Source organism: Cryptomeria japonica, chromosome 11 (genome assembly GCF_030272615.1).
Source record: "Cryptomeria japonica chromosome 11, Sugi_1.0, whole genome shotgun sequence".
Classification (NCBI taxonomy): domain Eukaryota; kingdom Viridiplantae; phylum Streptophyta; class Pinopsida; order Cupressales; family Cupressaceae; genus Cryptomeria; species Cryptomeria japonica.
The window spans coordinates 136,121,135-136,126,680 of record NC_081415.1 but is presented as its reverse complement, the minus strand read 5'-3'; the positions used below and the strand labels follow the sequence as shown (position 1 = coordinate 136,126,680).

General features: G+C 32.1%; 1 long non-coding RNA gene across 2 annotated transcripts; it reads right to left on the bottom strand.

Annotated features, from left to right (window-relative positions):
* Nucleotides 1-1,369: 1,369 nt before the first annotated feature.
* Nucleotides 1,370-4,181, bottom strand: LOC131032654 (uncharacterized). Of its 2 annotated transcripts, XR_009103492.2 has the most exons (6): nucleotides 2,376-4,181; nucleotides 2,208-2,276; nucleotides 2,052-2,114; nucleotides 1,880-1,969; nucleotides 1,692-1,760; nucleotides 1,370-1,613 (listed from the first exon to the last, which is right to left on the bottom strand). It is a non-coding gene; the product is annotated as an uncharacterized LOC131032654 (long non-coding RNA). The 2 variants fall into 2 exon arrangements; XR_009103493.2 differs by lacking the exon at nucleotides 1,880-1,969.
* Between the last annotated feature and the right edge of the window lie 1,365 nt (nucleotides 4,182-5,546).

Genomic DNA, 5,546 nt, shown 5'->3' with positions numbered 1-5,546 from the left:
CCAGGTTTACGCTAGGAATGCATTCTTTTTGCTCTCCAACTTGCCTGATCATTGCGGGCCACACCCTGGCAGCAAAATCACCTAAGTGCTCAAGTTGCTCAAAGTTGTCAATATTCGGCATGGCGTTTCTTGGTGCCCGTTAATTATAATAACAAGTCATCTAATCCTATGGGGTCATGTTATGGCACTCTAAAAAAGCCTCTCTCAGTTTTGGTAGACTTGGATCCAGTTGCTCGTGGTGACACTTTCTTGGTTGTGACAAAAAGCGTCAGATGAGTTCAATGAAAAGTTTCACAATGCCCCATCTTTCAATCCGCTCATCGTGGCACCAAACCGTCAGCTCGTATGCATCGGGGTGGCCTGGTTTATGCTAGGAATGCCTTCTTTTTGCTCTCCAACTCGCCTGATCATTGCAGGCCACACCCTTGCAACGAAATCATCTAAGTGCTCAAGTTGCTCAAAGTTGTCAATATTTGGCATCGTGTTTCTTGGTGCTTGTTAATCATAAGAACAAGCCGTCTGATCCTGTGGGGTCATGTTTTGCCACTCTAAAAAAGCCTCTCTTGGTTTCGGTAGACTTGGATCTAGTTGCTCATGGCAACACTTTCTCGGTTGCGACAAAAAGCGTCAGATGAGTTCAATGAAAAGTTGCACAATGCCCCATCTTTCAATCCGCTCGTCACGGCACCGAACTGTTAGCTCGTACGCGTTGGGGTGGTCAGGTTTATGCTAGGAATGCCTTCTTTTTACTCTCCAACTAGCCCAATTGTTGCGGGCCACAGCCTAGCAGCGAAATCGCCTAAGTGCATGCATTAGATGAATATAAGTTTATGGGCTATGCAATTTTTTTAGAATGGGTATTGGTACAATGGTGTCTTACATTGTCTAATTTTGGTTCTTTCCATGTTTCCTTTATATAGTCTTATTTCGACTATAACTATTGAATTTGTGTTGATCTCCATAAGCTTATGTCTTGGATTACAAACACATATTTAGGTTCAAAGCTTAAGTAAACAATAAACTTTGTGCAATTATTCATTTAACCATTTTTACTACAATCATGGATAACCATGATAAATGATTTGCATTAACCAAAAAGCTACAAATCCATGCAACATTGTATACCATTAAAACTATCAAATATATCCAATACAAACAAATAGGCTTGCCAAAAGCCATATGGACATAGAATTTCACATATTCATAAAACAAAACATATGTTCAAAATTGCTATAAGGCATACAACATGATATCCAATAAAGTCAAATAGGGGCTTGCCAAAAGCCATATGGACATAGAATGTCACATATTCGTAATACAAAACATATGTTCAAATTTTCCATATAGGCATACAACATGGTATCCAATAAAGTCAAAGGAGCTTGCCAAAAGCCATATGGAGATAGAATGTCACATATTCGTAATACAAAACGTATGTTCAAAATTTCCATATAGGCATACAACATAGGACCCTATTCTATTCATTTCCCTCTAGGGGAAGGAAACAGATCATGAGATATCTTTGCCTGTCGAGGGGATGGAGATGTATATGATGCAGGTGTCTTTCGAGTTTGTCCACTCGACCTCCTCTCCAGACTTTTTTGTAACTCCACCTGATACAATGAAAAGACTGATGTTAGCATATACAAAAATTGAATTTTAGAATGACATATAATAGAATAGTCACTTACCGCATACAAATAATCATGATGTTCATCCACAACAGGTGCACGTTCATGATCTGGAGTGACAAGCCCCTCCTATAAGCATCACAATATAAATTAAACTAAATACAAGTGTTGTTAAAATTTTTAATAACATATTATTAAGATAACAAATGTAATGCTAAATTTACTAAATTTACAAATATGTCTCATACTTCTGTTAAAGCAGTTGAACTTGCTACTACTACAGCAACATCACACTCCATTGATGCACAAACAGCAGGGGGAGTCTTTGATGCCAACATCTAAAATTTAAACAAAGTATATTGATTAATCGCCAAAACTATCTATATTATTTAATAACAACATTAAACATAAATTGTTTACCTAGGTGAAAGATTGTCAATGAAATACACTGCAAGGTGTTGATGTTGAAGCTCTAGCATCGAACTATTTGACATCCAAAACGAGTAATTAGAAAATCATTCACATAAGGTTCAACTATCTACATATAATAATTATATTTCTTCACTCGTTGTATACCTGTGGAGTCGACGAAGTCATGAAAAAGGGTGCTGCAAAAATGTTGCTAGTATTGTGAAAACTTTGACCCTGATTTTTTATCATAATAATTTACTAATTTAGATATATTCTCAAATTTACATATAAGATTCAATAAAAAGAATGAAATGAACTTGTAATGAAATTCACCTGGGTATCAATGCCAAATGTTTCGTTCAACAAGGATTATGTCATGACAATGTTCTCTGTAGCAAACTCCGCTCGTGCACATGCATTCTCAGAACTATTAGGATCATAAGTGCAAAGAGAACCACAAGATTGACAAAAATGAGCTGGAACTCGATGCCTAGAAGAATCAACATCATCACTCGCATCACCCTCTACTAGGGGCCTAGCATACTGTATAAGGGTCTGAGTGAGTGAGCTAATCGAGTCTAGAGTTTCAACCTCAATACTCTCCTTCATAATGGAAGGAATAATAACATGCTCCACCATAGGTTTGGCCAAGGGTCTTGGTGGGAGATTTGGGTCATGAGCACCAAAAAAATATTTAATTTCCATTTATAATAGTAATTATATTTGATAATAAATCACAAAACTAAAACTTAATAAATTAAACTTTTCATAAATTATAGAATTTAAAAAATATATATATATGATTCAAATTATGTTTATACTTTTAGTATAGAAATTGGTAGACTAACTTAAAACATTTAAAAAAATAAAAAATACATTTTTTCCTTTCATGATAATTAAGAAAATGTTCTTATTAGGGCCTCACATAATCTATGCAAGTTTGCTTATTATTCATTGAAATAATTCAATGACCAATGAATTCTTGAATAATATAACATCCAAGTAAATCCATACAAGAAGATTAGTGGATACACATATGTTCGTATTGAAAACTATCATAAATGAAATAATATTATAAGACGCTAACCAAACTATAGAAAACTTGCTCTAATCAACATATATATCCTATAACTAATCCATTTGAAGATAGAAAGAAATAAGTGATAATAATAAATAATAAAACTAAGGGATATAATGTAGACAAAAGATCTTTATATACCCTAATAGAACTTTGCAACTCATGGCACTATAGTAAATAGAAATTTAAGAAACCATCATATATACCTATCACAAGATTACATACAAAACAAAAATGATTTAGAATTAAGAGTAGAAGCTTCATAAACTAATACAGATCATATATTATGGTTTAACATTGTCTAATGTTTAATATATAAGATTCATGGTTTGAAATATATGAATGGGAAATTTCTATACATCAAAATTTATAGTTCAAATATGAAAAATAACTTTTAAATGTAGAAATGGTATGCACACCACAATATATAGAATAATTGTACATCCATTGGGAGATCATTTCCCTCTAAATTATAATGAACAAATCACTAGTGGGAAGGGGTATACAACCTATTTTCTCTTCCATCCTTGTGGGCATGCCACTTGATTATTCATAGGCAATCTACTAAATAAGAAGCACAAAAGTGTACTTGATCAGTCCTATTGTTTCCAACATTCTCAAGATACAAAACGATACACCAACTAGATTACCTAGACCAATGGCAAGGCTTGAGATAAAATCTTAATTGAATTTTCATTGAAAGACCCATATGCCATTAGATCAGTGGTTGTGTGGTGATATATTCTTAAACATGCTTCAATTAATTTCTAGTGGTCTTCTATACAAAACAAAATTGTAAGGCTTCTTCATGTAACCGGTCTATTGATAACAAGAATTCTTAGAAATACAAAACTAAATGAGGCTTCTAAAAAATCAATCATCTCCACTAATATTTTTTAAATGTATATTTAGATAAGTTTTATTTAAAGTGTGGTGTCTACAAAAATAAGTAACAAACAATTAGAAGAAAAATAATAATATCAATCAAATAAAAGCATAAAATGAGACAATATTGAAATAAATGAATTTTCAAGAGTTTTTTCATCTAAACTATTTTTGGATTACAATAAATTATCATGTTTATAGGTTTATTTATATTGATTGTTGAATTTGTATCTATTGCATTGTTATGTTGACTTAAGATTTTACGAAACAATTTTTCATTCAATTTATAATTCATGAAATTGAATAACTATAAAAAAAGAAAAACATATATTGGATAGCCTAATCAAAATTCTTAAGAAGTTAGAGATTTAAGAAACAAAACATTAACTGCAAATCACTTCTTTCTACAAACCAAAATAAATAAAAGAATTCCATAAATATAAATTAATTTAATTTAACATAGATTGGATTTAGATACAAAATATTCATAAGATTTAAAAGAAACAGTAAAAAGAATGTTAGCTAATCTTGACATAAAATGGCAGTGTAAATTTTTTTTCAGATCTGCAAATCATAGTATTTTTTCTTTCGATTTTTTATGGTTTTACAGCAATGGAAATTCAAATCATGAAGATTTAGCTACTGAAAATTTCACAAAAATCTATTATGTTTTACAGATTTTAAAAACTGTACGTAATCAATTTTATTTAAGTACTAAGCTAAGTACGTAATCAGTCTTATGGTTGGGCAGCACCATCAGTCTCTTTCTATGGCCTTCCATTGGCCACCTTTAATCCTCGCAAAAATCCTCCTGCAGATAATAAACACACATAATTTCAGTGAATACACAGTCAATAATAACAATAAAATATAAATACACAGCAGTTTTAGAATATAATACCTTGCACTTGCAGGGGAAAGGAGAGAACAAAGATAAGAAAAATGCAGAGAATAAAAGTTAAAATGGCTTTGGATTTGGATATACCTGCAACACCAAGAAAGATATAAGATAGAACTATGAAATGAAATAAGCTTTGTTTGCTATATATAGCCCATATTCCATGCCGTTACAGATTTTTTTTCTTCCGTTTAAATTTGATTAAGTTTTATGTTTATTGATTTGATTAGACAGATTTTTGGTTTATTCGTAAAGTTGAATGAATCTATCATAGATCAATCTTTTTGAATATAAGATTCCAACAATATAAAGATGACATTAAGTTTTACCTGTCATTTCTGTCTATTGATTTGGTTGGACACATGTTTGGTTTATTCGTAAAGTTGAATGAATCTATCATAGATCAATCCTTTTGAATATAAAACCCAAAAATATAAAGATGACACTAAGTTTAGAGGCATATATATCAAATTTACAATATAGGTTAAATACTAATATAAGATTCATAGAACATAGATGATGAGGGACGGGAGTAGGAGAAGGCAAGGGACCGCTAGGGTTTCTGCAAGTTTTGTGTTTGCAAGTGATGACGAGGGAGAGGATGGGGATGATGATGATCCTACGGGTAAGGATCCACCTTCGC